Source organism: Scyliorhinus torazame, chromosome 6, assembly GCF_047496885.1.
Source record: "Scyliorhinus torazame isolate Kashiwa2021f chromosome 6, sScyTor2.1, whole genome shotgun sequence".
Classification (NCBI taxonomy): domain Eukaryota; kingdom Metazoa; phylum Chordata; class Chondrichthyes; order Carcharhiniformes; family Scyliorhinidae; genus Scyliorhinus; species Scyliorhinus torazame.
The window spans coordinates 186,183,085-186,196,393 of record NC_092712.1 but is presented as its reverse complement, the minus strand read 5'-3'; the positions used below and the strand labels follow the sequence as shown (position 1 = coordinate 186,196,393).

At 49.7% G+C, this 13,309-nt stretch overlaps 1 protein-coding gene across 1 annotated transcript in view; it reads right to left on the bottom strand.

Moving 5' to 3' along the window:
• The window catches only part of ahr1a (aryl hydrocarbon receptor 1a), a 290,646-nt gene that overhangs the window by 41,522 nt on the left and 235,815 nt on the right, over window positions 1–13,309 (bottom strand). The window lies entirely within an intron of this gene.

Below are 13,309 nucleotides of genomic sequence, written 5' to 3'. Positions count from 1 at the left end.
ATCAGAGCCAGCCGTGGTGCCACTGCTCTGGCTGCTGCTGTTTTCCCCTGATAGGCTATCCCCCCTGACAGTATCCAAAGGGGTATACCTGTTCGAGAGGGGGACAACCACAGGATATTCCTGCAGTGACTGCCTGCCCCTTCTGGTGGTCACCCATTTCTCTGCCTGAACCTTGGGTGTGACCACATTTATATAACTGCTATCTATGACGCTTTCCGCCACCTGCATGCTCCTAAGTGCATCCAACTGCTGCTCCAACCGAACCATGCGATCTGTGAGGAGCTCTAGTTGGGTGCACTTTCTGAAGATGAAGCCATCCGGGACGCTGGAACCCTCCCGGGCCTGCCACATCTCATAGTCAGAGCACTGCATCCCTCTAATTGACATTGCATTAATTAATTAGTAAATTAAATTTAAAAAAAAGTTACTGTTAACTATATGTTTCCTAGCACTAGATTTCTACTATAAATGTGAAAGCTAAATACAGTACACTCCGATCTCTGGCTTAGATACCCCTCTAAATTATAATTAAGTAATTAAGTAATTATGTTTAATTAGTATAACAATGTTTAATTTTTAAATTTAGTGTAGATTCCCAACCAGCCAATCAGCTCACAGCTTTACTGTGATGTCACTTCAGTTTTCTCCCCCCCACACAATTTGAAAAGGTAATAAAAATAAAAATCACTTACCTTCCCAGGATGCTCTCTGGTTCTCTCCTTGTAGATTAAAAGTTACAGGCCAGAAGAAAGAGAACAAAACGGTAGGGAAAAAGCACCTACTCCCACTCTGCACCAAATTACCAAGTTCCAATTCCCACTCTGGACGTGTCTCACTCAGGCGGTGTCTCCTTGACCTGCGCAAAGCTTACTGAATGCGCTTTCTGTCTGTCTTTTATACAGACCTCTTCACTGTAGGACAGCAGAAAGAGTAACAAAGAGGCTATTCAGAGTGAGGAACTTAATGTAACTAATATCAAGGGCTGGTTTAGCACAGGGCTAAAGAGCTGGCTTTTAAAGCAGACCAAGGCAGGCCAGCAGCACAGTTCAATTCCCGTACCAGCCTCCCCGAACAGGCGCTAGAATGTGGTGACTAGGGGTTTTTCACAGTAACTTCATTTGAAGTCTATTTGTGACAATAAGCGATTTTCATTTCATTTCATTTCATTTTCAGTAGCGAAGAAGGGGCAGCACGGTAGCCTTGTGGATAGCACAATTGCTTCACAGCTCCAGGGTCTCAGGTTCGATTCCGGCTTGGGTCACTGTCTGTGCGGAGTCTGCACATCCTCCCCGTGTGTGCGTGGGTTTCCTCCGGGTGCTCCGGTTTCCTCCCACAGTCCAAAGATGTGCAGGTTAGGTGGATTGGCCATGATAAATTGCCCTTAGTGTCCAAAATTGCCATTAGTGTTGGGTGAGGTTACTGGGTTATGGGGATAGAGTAGAGGTGTGGACCTCAGATAGGGTGCACTTTCCAAGAGCCGCTGCAGACTCGATGGGCCGAATGGCCTCCTTCTGCACTGTAAATTCTATTCTATTCTATTCTACTAGAGAAACCTAAGAGGGTAAAAGCGTCAAACAGGTTCTAAAAGAGGTAGTTACAGAAATATTGGATGCACTGGTTATGATTTTTCAGAATTCCCTGGATTCTAGAATGATAGGAAGTTGGCAAATATAACTGTTCTTTTTTATTCTGAGGGCAGAGTGCAGTAGAGCGGAGCTGCTGATTGGCCGTTGCAGGGGAAATTTGCATACGTCCGTGTGCTGACCCTAACTTGGAGGTGGTTTGTGGAGGAGCTCTTGTCAAGTGACGCTTAAACCCGAAACACTTCTTCAGTGTTTCCCTCCCGACCCCCTCCTCTAACCAAAAAAAAACAACTGCTGTAAGGATCAAGAGGAAGGCTCGAGGGCAGGTAGAAGTGGAAAGTTCAACCGTGACGTCACAGCCTGCAGGTAAGGGATTGGTTGGTGACTGGTAAGTAGTTTTTATTAATTTTCCCTCAGGTGTTATCGTGCGGGGCGCAGCGGTTGCTGAGTGAGGGCTTGTTGAGAAGGGGAGTGAATAACAGGTAAGCTCTTTCTTTCTTTTTTTTTATCTAGAGGGGATGACAGGCAATGTTCCTCCTGCAGAATGTTTGAGGTGAGGGACGCCGTCAGTGTCCCTGCTGATTTCATCTGTGGGATGTGAACCCATCTCCAGCTCCTCAGAAACCGCGTTAGGGAACTAGAGCTGGAGTTGGATGAACTTCGGATCATTCGGGAGGCAGAGTTGGTCATAGATAGAAGCTTCAGGGATGTAGTTACTCCGAAGAATAAAGATAGATGGGTGACGGTGAGAGGGGCTGGGAGGAAGCAGTCAGTACAGGGATCCCCTGTGGCCGTTCCCCTTAGTAACAAGTATACCGCTTTGGATACTGTTGGGGGGGGGGGGGGGGGACTTACCAGGGTTAAGCCATGGGGTACAGGTCTCTGGCACAGAGTCTGTCCCTGTTGCTCAGAAGGGAAGGGGAAGAGGAGTAGAGCATTAGTCATTGGAGACTCCATAGTTAGGGGGATAGATAGGAGATTCTGTGGGACCGAGAGAGACTCACGGTTGGTGTGTTGCCTCCCAGATGCTAGGGTGCGTGATGTCTCGGATCGTGTTTCGGGATCCTTAAGGGGGAGCAGCCCCAAGTCGTGGTCCACATAGGTACCAACGACATAGGTAGGAAATGGGATGGGGATGTAAGGCAGGAATTCAGGGAGCTAGGGTGGAAACTTAGATCTAGGACAACAGTTATTATCTCTGGGTTGTTCCCCGTGCCACGTGATAGCAAGACGAGGAATAGGGAGAGAGAGGAGTTGAACACGTGGCTACAGGGATGGTGCAGGAGGGAGGGTTTCAGATTTCTGGATAATTGGGGCTCATTCTGGGGTCGGTGGGACCTCTACAAACGGGATGGTCTGCACCTGGACCAGAGGGGTACCAATATTCTGGGGGGGAAATTTGCTAATGCTCTTCAGGTGGGTTTAAACTAGTTCAGCAGGGGCATGGGAACCTGAATTGTAGGGCCAGTATACAGGAGGTTGAGAGTAGTGAGGTCATGAGTAGGGTTTCAAAATTGCAGGAGTGTACCGGCAGGCAGGAAGGTGGTTTAAAGTGTGTCTTCTTCAATGCCAGGAGCATCTGGAATAAGGTGGGTGAACCTGCGGCATGGATTGGTACCTGGGACTTCGATGATGTGGCCATTTCGGAGACATGGATAGAGCAGGGACAGGAATGGTTGTTGCAGGTGCCAGGATTTAGATATTTCAGTAAGCTCAGGGAAGGTGCTAAAAGGGGTGGCATTGTTAGTCAAGGGCAGTATTACGGTGGCAGAAAGGACGTTTGATGAGGACTCGTCTACTGAGGTAGTATGGGCTGAGGTTAGAAACAGGAAAGGAGAGGTCACTCTGTTAGGGGTTTTCTATAGGCCTCCGAAAAGTTCCAGAGTTGTAGAGGAGAAGATTGCAAAGATGATTCTCGATAGGAGCAAAAGAAACAGGGTAGTTGTTATGGGGGACTTTAACTTTCCAAATATTGACTGGAAACGCTATAGTTTGAGTACATTAGATGGGTCCGTTTTTGTCCAATGTGTGCAGGAGGGTTCCCTGACACAGTACGTAGATAAGCCAACGAGAGGCGAGGCCATATTGGATTTGGTACTGGGTAATGAACCAGGACAGGTGTTAGATTTGGAGGTAGGTGAGCACTTTGGTGATAGTGACCACAATTCGATTACGTTTACTTTAGTGATGGAAAGGGATAGGTATATACCGCAGGGCAAGAGTTATATCTGGGGGAAAGGCAATTATGATGCGATGAGGCAAGACTTAGGATACATCGGATGGAGAGGAAAACTGCAGGGGATGGGCACAATGGAAATGTGGAGCTTGTTCAAGGAATAGCTACTGCATGTCCTTGATAAGTATGTACCTGTCAGGCAGGGAGGAAGTGGTCGAGTGAGGGAACCGTGGTTTACTAAAGCAGTCAAAACACTTGTCAAGAGGAAGAAGGAGACTTATGTAAAGATGAGACTTGAAGGTTCAGTTAGGGCGCTCGAGAGTTACAAGTTAGCGAGGAAGGACTTAAAGAGAGAGCTAAGAAGAGCCAGGAGGAGACATGAGAAGTCTTTGGCAGGTAGGATCACGGATAACCCTAAAGCTTTCTATAGATATGTCAGGAATAAAAGAATGACTAGGGTAAGAGTAGGGCCAGTCAAGGACAGTAGTGGGAAGTTGTGCTTGGAGTCCGAGGAGATAGGAGAGGTGCTAAATGAATATTTTTCGTCAGTATTCACACAGGAAAAAGACAATGTTGTCGAGGAGAACACTGAGATTCAGGCTACTAGACTAGAAGGGCTTGAGGTTCATAAGGAGGAGGTGTTAGCCATTCTGGAAAGTGTGGAAATAGATAAATCACCTGGGCCAGATGGGATTTATCCTAGGATTCTCTGGGAAGCTAGGGAGGAGATTGCTGAGCCTTTGGCCTTGATCTTTAAGTCATCTTTGTCTACAGGAATAGTGCCAGAAGACTGGAGGATAGCAAATGTTGTCCCCTTTTTCAAGAAGGGGAGTAGAGATAACCCCAGTAACTATAGACCAGTGAGCCTTACTTCTGTTGTGGTCAAAATCTTGGAAAGGTTTATAAGAGATAGGATGTATAATCATCTGGAAAGGAATAATTTGATTAGAGATAGTCAACACGGTTTTGTGAAGGGTAGGTCGTGCCTCACAAACCTTATAGAGTTCTTTGAGAAGGTGACCAAACAAGTGGATGAGGGTAAAGCAGTTGATGTGGTGTGTATGAATTTCAGTAAAGCGTGTGATAAGGTTCCCCATGGTAGGCGACTGCAGAAAATACGGAGGCATGGGATTCAGGGTGATTTAGCAGTTTGGATCAGAAATTGGCTCGCTGGAAGAAGACAAAGGGTGGTGATTGATGGGAAATGTTCAGACTGGAGTCCAGTTACTAGTGGTGTACCACAAGGATCTGTTTTGGGGCCACTGCTGTTTGTCATTTTTATAAATGACCTGGAGGAGGGCGTAGAAGGATGGATGAGTAAATTTGCAGATGACACTAAAGTCGGTGGAGTTGTGGACAGTGCGGAAGGATGTTACAAGTTACAGGGGGACATAGATAAGCTGCAGCGCTGGGCTGAGAGGTGGCAAATGGAGTTTAATGCAGAAAAGTGTGAGGTGATTCATTTTGGAAGGAATAACAGGAAGACTGAGTACCGGGCTAATGGTAAGATTCTTGGCAGTGTGGATGAGCAGAGAGATCTCGGTGTCCATGTACATAGAACCCTGAAAGTTGCCACCCAGGTTCAGAAGGTTGTTAAGAAGGCGTACGGTGTGTTAGCTTTTATTGGTAGAGGGATGGCGTTTAGGAGCCATGAGGTCATGTTGCAGCTATACAACACTCTGGTGCGGACGCATTTGGAGTATTGCGTGCAATTCTGGTCGCCGTATTATAGGAAGGATGTGGAAGCATTGGAAAGGGTGCAGAGGAGATTTACCAGCATGTTGCCTGGTATGGAGGGAAGATCTTATGAGGAAAGGCTGAGGGACTTGAGGCTGTTTTCGTTAAGAGAGAAGAAGGTTAAGAGGTGACTTCATTGAGGCATACAAGATGATCAGAGGATTGGATAGGGTGGACAGTGAGAGCCTTTTTCCTCGGATGGTGATGTCTAGCACGAGGGGACATAGCTTTAAATTGAGGGGAGATAGATAAAAGACAGATAAGTCAGAGGTAGGTTCTTTACTCAGAGAGTAGTAAGGGCGTGGAATGCCCTGCCTGCAACAGTAGTGGACTCGCCAACACTAAGGACATTCAAATGGTCATTGGATAGACATATGGACAATAAGGGAATAGTGTAGATGGGCTTTAGAGTGGTCGGCGCAACATCGAGGGCCGAAGGGCCTGTACTGCGCTGTCATGTTCTATGTTCTATGAGTGTCGCTGACAAGGCCAGCATTTGTTACCCATTCCTATTTGTCCCTGAAAAGGTGGCAGTGAGCTTCTTTCTATCCTAGAAAAGAAAGTCGGCGACAACAGAGAATGATTAATCTGCCATCAGTCATTGGAAAATGCTGGACTTTATCAACTTAGTTTGATCGGACAGACACAACATGGGCTGGATTCTCCGTTTCTGAGTCTAAGTTTTGATGCCAACGGAGCATCAATGGGCTTTCACGTCAAAACATTGGTGCCAAACGTGTACTGATTCCGCTACCGGTGAGGGGCTAGCACCGGCACCGCGTGGAACCCCATCAAATCGCACAAAAAATGTTGCAGGAATTGCCAGGTCCGTGATGGACACTCGCAGGGCTGTCAAGCCTAAGCCGCGCTTAAACAATACACCCTCCACACACGCACTGATCGAGTCTGAAGAGATGGAACAGGTTGTGCTGGAGCGCCCATACAGCTGATGGGTCGGCTGAGGCCAGAGGGCACTCCGGGGGTTTCCCCGGTTGGGGTGGGGTCACCTATACGGCCCAGGGCACCAGGTTTAAAAGGGCCTGTTAGCGGCATGCGCAGCCGCATGGCTCCTTTGCCAGCTGCGGTAATGGTCTTGCGTACCCGTTCATCCTGATCACACAGCCCCCTCCTGGCCATCCCCCATTACTCCCCCCAGCCCTGGCAGAAGCCCCTCGGCCAGTGGCACAGCTGTCGGTGAAGTATGGCAGTGCTGGACACTGTCCGTACACCCTCTCTCTCTCCCAGAAGCTACCACGCCAGGTTCACGATTTGTGGGAGCACATGTGGACCGTGCTGTTGGGAACTCGGCCCATTAAAGGTCGAGAATTGTGTGTGAGCCCGCTAATGATATGCGAACGGTGTTTCAACTACGCGTGCCGTGCATCGCATTGGCGCCACCTTTCCAGGAGGCGGAGCATTACGATTCAGCGTCAAACCGGCGCAATTTCAGCGTCGGGAGCTGTTCTCTGCCCAATCGCACACCCCGATTTTGGCGTCGACCAACGGAGAATTACGCCCCATGTTTTTACAGAAGGGAAATAGTGTTTTATAAGTTTATTGAAGCTTCCAAAGGATATTGTCAACATCGAATAAATCAGATTAATAAGGTTTATTAATGTCAATTACATTTTTAAAGGAAACAGACGATGGGTATTTGAACAGAAAAATATGGGATAGTTGGGACACTTCTCCGACCCGCCTGCCCGGGTGGCGGCATGAATCCCGCCCCGCCGCCGGCTGCCGTATTCTCCGGCGCCGGTTTTCCGGCGGGGGTGGGAATCATGCCACGCTGTTGGCAGCAGTCCCCCCCGGCAATTCTCCGGGCCCCGATGGGCCGAGCGGCTGTCGGTTTCTGGCCAGTCCCACCGGCGTGGATTGGACATGGTCCCACATGGAGGGACCTGGAGGGTCCTCGGATCTTGGTGCGGTCCTCGGATGGGCGCGGGGGAATCCGGCCCCCACGGTGGCCTAGCCCGTGTTCGGGGTCAATGATCTGCGGGCAGGCCTATGCCGTGGGGGTACTTCTTCCTTCCGCGCCGGCCACTGTAGGTCTCCGCCCGGGCCGGCACGGAGAAGACACCCCCCTGCGCATGCGCCAGAATACGCCGGCCGGTCTGCCCATGCACTAAACCACGCCGACGGTTCTGCGCATGCGCTAACTCGCGCAGTCCCTTCGGCGCCGGCTGGGCGGCACCAACCCCTCCGGCGCCGGCCTAGCCCCCAGAAGTGCGGAGAATTCTACAACTTCCTGTTGGTCCGACGCCAGAGTGGTCCGCGCCGATCTTGGCGCCGGGCCAATTCGCCGATTGCGGTGAATCCAGACCCTGGGTGTATGTGAAAAGTGTTGATACCAACAAAGTCAATAAACTCTCAGCAAGACGTTCTGTATCTTTCATTGAGCTGGAAGTAATAAATTAGCAAAGTTGGAAAAGAGGTTAATGGACATGAAGTAGAAGATCGGGAGAAGAATAGCATTTCACGTCAATAGACTTTAATTAGTGGGGTGCCACAAGGATCAATCACATCTATATTAGCAACTTGGACAAAGAGACTGGGAGAAATGTATCTGAGTTTGTTGATGATAGAAAGCTGGATGGCAATGCAAGAGGCTGCAAGGAGATGGAGACAAATTAAGTGAGTGGGCAGCAAGTTGGTGGATGGAGTATAACTTGGGGGAAGTGAGATCATTCTCTTTGGGAGCAAAATTAGAGAAGCATGAAACTTTAAAATGTTAATGTTTCGAGGGTGAGAGGGTTGTCCCATGACATGAGGCTCAGTAAACTGGATCTCCAGCCTCTTGAGTTTAGAAGAATTAGAAGTAACCTGGAAGGGACCTGACAAGGTAGACAGTAGTTATTTCTTTTGTCTGGGTACACTGGGGAACAGCCTCAGGATAAGGGGCTGATCATTTAGAACTGAGAAGAGGAAACATTTCTTTGCTATTTTGATCTAATTTATATCCTTGCTGTCAATGCAATTCAAAGATTTTTGATGTGCTCTTTCATATCTATTCTTTGTTTCATGTCTGTTAACCATCTATGCAAATTGATTGCTTCCAACTCCATGAGCCTTTGTCTTGTATTTTCTTTTTTTAAACGCATTTTATTCAAACTTGTATCAAAGTAGGTTACAGCAAATAAACACCCCGGGATACATTCTTCCCAACAATCAACTATACAGTTTGTACAGATTTTTCTCCTTCCCCCACTCCCCGTCACCCCCCCCCCCCCCCCCCCCCCCCCGCCCCCCTCCCACGACGAACAGTTCCTCAAACATGGTCACAAACATCCCCAACCTTTTCTCAAACTCCCCTGCTGAGCCCCTTAACTCATACTTTATCTTCTCCAACCGCAGAAAGTCGTACAGGTCACCCAACCATGCTGCTACCCCCGGTGGCGATGCCAACCGCCACTCCAGCAAAATTTGTCACCGTGCAATCAGAGAGGCGAAGGCCAAGACATCGGCCTTCCTCCTCTCCATGAGCTCCGGCTTCTCTGAAACCCCAAATATCGCCACCAAATGGTCCGGGTCCACTCCCTCATCAACTGTCCTGGCTAAGACCGCGAACACTCCTGCCCAGAATCTTCCCAATTCACAACCCCAAAACATGTGCACATGATTCGCTGGCCACCGCCCACACCTCTCACACTCATCTGCTACTCCCTAAAAGAACCCACTCATTCTTGCCCAAGTCATATGCACCACCTTAAACTGTCTCAGGCTCATCCTTGCACAAGAGGAGGTCCCATTTACCCTTCGCAGTGCCTCACTCCATACTCCCCAATTGATCTCCATTCCCAACTCCGCTTCCCATTTCTCCTTGATCTTCACCACCTGCTTGCCTCCCTGCTCCCCCAGCCACTTATATATATCCCCAATTCTTCCCTCCCCTTCCACATCCAGAAGCTCCAACAGGGTGTATCCCGGCAATCTAGTGAACCCCTTCCAGACCTTTCGTGCAAAGTCCCTAACCTGTAGATACCTGAACTCACTACCCCTCGGCAGCTCTACCCTCTCCCTTAGCTCCTCCATACTGGCGAACCCTTCCTCCAAATACAAATCCCTCACCTTGACCAGCCCCACTTCCCGCCACCTCCTGTAAACACTAACCAGCCCCCCCCCGGCTCAAACCCATGATTCTCACACTGCGGCGTTAGGACCGACATCCCTTCCACCCTACAATGCCTCCTAAGCTGATTCCATATCTTCACCGTGGACTGCACCACTGGGCTCCCTGAATACCTACTCGGAGCCATTGGCAATGCTGCCGTCACCAGAGCCCTCAAACTAGACCCCTTACAAGATTCCTCCTCCATCCTAACCCACTCTACCCCTTCTCCTTCCCACCACCGCCGCACCTTGTTCACATTTGCCACTTAATAATAATGAAGCAAGTTTGGCAACGCCAATCCCCCCTGCTGCCTCTGCCTCTGTAGCAGGGTCCTCCCCAGACTTAGCACCTTCCCCGCCCATACAAAGTCAGAGATGATTGTGTCCACTTTCCGAAAAAAGGCCTTTGGTATAAAGATCGGGAGAGCCTGAAAGATAAACAAGAACCTCAGCAGAATATTCATTTTCACCACTTGGACCATCCCCGCCAACGTTAAGTGCAGTGTATCCCACCTCTTAAGATCCTCCTCTACCAGCTTCGTTAAGATCCACGTATGGAGCCCCGTTCATTCCCTCGCTACCTGAATCCCCAAGTAAAACCTATCCCTCGCTACCATAAATGGCATCCCCCCCAAATTAGCCCGCTGTGCCAGCTCATTCACCGGGAATACCTCGCTTTTCCTTACGTTCAGCTTGTATCCCGAGAACCCTCCAAACCTCCCCAACAGGCCCATAATCCTTCCCATACTCTCCAAAGGATGCGAAACATACAGCAAGAGGTCATGGTACAGAGCGACTCCCGATGCTCCCTCTGTCCCCTCATTATCCCCTTCCACTCTGCCGACCCCCTGAGAGCCATCGCCAATGGCTCTATGGCCAGCGCAAACAACAGCGGCAACAGCGGGCACCCCTGCCTCATACCCCTGTGAAAGTCAAGGCTTCATGAGCAGATATCATTCCTCCTCACCCTCGTTCTTCGCGCCACATACAGCAACCGCACCCATGCCACAACTCTCGGCCCAAACCCTAACCTTCGAACAAGTACCGCCACTCTACCCGATCAAATCCTTTCTCCGCGTCCATGGACACCACCACCTCCGGTACCAGAGCTCTCGACGGATTGATCACCACATTTAACAGCCGTCTTATATTACTCGCGAGCTGCCTGCCCTTAACGAAGCCTGTTTGATCTCCTGCAACCACCCCCAGGTCACAATCCTCCATCCTCCCCACCAACAACTTAGCCAATACTTTCACATCCGTGTTCAATAGTGATATGGGTCTATATGACCCACATTCCACCGGATCCTTCCTTTTTTGGGGATTAGTGTGATTACTGCCTGCTTGATCGTTTCCGCCAACTCCCCCTTCTCCAGTGCTTCATTAAACGCCCCCAACAGATGTGGTGCCAGGTCCGCCGCAAATTCCTTATAAAATTCTGCCGGGTACCCATCCGTCCCAGGGGCCTTCCCTGACTTCATACCCCTGATACCATCCAGCACCTCCCTCAGCCCCAGGGGCTCCTCCAACGCCTGCCTCTTAGTTTCCTCCACCTGGGGAAATTCCAGCTCGTCCAGAAACCACCCCATGTCCCCCTCCTCTCCTCCTGGGTCTGCCTCATAAAGTCCCTGGTAATACTCTCTAAATGCCTCATTTATCTTCCCTGGCTCTGACACCACATCCCCAGCCCGGATCTTCAATATTTCCCTGGATGCAGCCTGCCTCCGCAGCTGGTGTGCCAGCATGTGGCTCGCCTTCTCCCCATACTCGTGTTGCACCCCTCTTGCCTTACGTAGTTGCCCTACCGCCCTCCCCGTTGTTAGCCTGTCAAATTGCCCCTGCAACTTTTTCCTCCTCGCCAATCCCTCCACGTGGGCACCCTCAAATATTCCCTGTCCACCTCCACTATCTCGCTCACTAGACATTCCTGTTCCGCCCTCCTTTCCTTATTCGCACAAACCGTAAATGAGATAATTTCTTCCGGACCACTGCCTTCAGTGCTTCCCAAAAAATGCCCGCCAACACCTCCCCATTCTGATTGAACTCCACATAATCCCTAATCGCCAACTGCACCTTATCACAAAAACTTCCATCCGCCAACAACCCCGAGTCAAACTTCCACCCCAGCCTCAGCTCTCGTCCCGCACTGAACCGAATATCCAGCCAGTGGGGTGCATGGTCCGAGATAACTATCCCCACATATTCTGCCCCTTCCACTCCAACCAAAATCTCCCGACTCACTACAAAGTAATCAATCCTCGAATACACCCTATAGATGTGTGAAATGAAGGAATACTCCCTTCCACCAGGGTTCTGAAAGCTCCATGGATCCACCATACCCATCCTCTCCATAAACCCCCCCAGCTCCCTTGTCATTCGTACCCTATCCATTGCCCCGGGGCTCGATCTGTCCACCCACGGCTGCAGGACACAGTTAAAATCTCCTCCCATGATCAACTGGAACGTGGCCAAATCCGGGATTGCTGCCGGCAACCCCCTCATAAAACCTACATCATCCCAATTTGGGGCATACACATTTACCAACACTACCGGTGCCCCTTCCAATACCCCACTCATAATCACATATCTCCCACCTGGATCCCTCACCTCCTTCGCACTCACGAATCCCATTTTCTTGCTCATTATAATCGCCACACCCCTCGATTTCAAATCAAACCCCGAGTGAAAAACCTGCCCGACCCACCCCTTCCTTAACCTAACCTGGTCCTTCACACGGAGGTGTGTCTCCTGCAAAAAGACAACCCCCGCTTTCAAGCTCCAGTGGTGCGCGAACACCCGCGCCCTTTTAGCCGACCCATTCAGTCCCTCATGCATTTCTTTCCTCTGTTTATGGAATTCCTCCTTGATAAAAGTTATCAGTTCCTGTATCTGGGGCCTTACAGCTTGCCCCTCGCCTGCCTACTGGAAGAGACTGTCTGTGAAGCACAAGACTGTTTCAACCTTCCAGCCAAACCTCTCACTGTTTTCTGCCGGGTCCGGTGATCAGAAGACATACCATTCCAGGGGTAAACTACTCCTTTAACATTCACCTTTGCCTTTTCATCAAAATTCCACCCGGATCTGGGTAAAAAGAGCCCTTTTCTGTGACTTTGACCAGGAACAGCCCTTTATCTGACCCTTAGGAGGAACTTCTTCACCCAAAGGGTTGTGAATCTATGGAATTCCTTGCCCAGTGAAGCAGTAGAGGCTCCTTCATTAAATGTTTTTAAGATAAAGATAGATAGTTTTTTGCAGAATAAAGGGATTAAGGGTTATGGTGTTTGGGTCGGAAAGTGGAGCTGAGTCCACAAAAGATCAGCCATGACCTCATTGAACGGCGGAGCAGGCTCGAGGGGCCAGATGGCCACTCCTGCTTCTAGTTCTTATGTAATCCACTCCATGGTCACAAGCAGAAGTCCTTGTCTTGTATTTTAGTTACCACCATGGATCTCTTCTCTCCCTTTTCCCCAAAATAGCAAAACTGCAAAGAAATTTCTCCTCATCTCAGTTCTAAATGATTTGCATGGTGAAGGAGTGGGAATCGCTTCCTGATTTGCGTTCCCAGTGGGTTCCCAAATCAGGTGCAATTCAGCTCCGGCTGGAGAACTATGGGAAAGATACTCCGTCCTGCCGTTCGGATTCTCTGTTTTGCCGGCTGGTCAATGGGGTTTCCCATTGTGGGGCAGCCCCGCGCCGTCGGAAA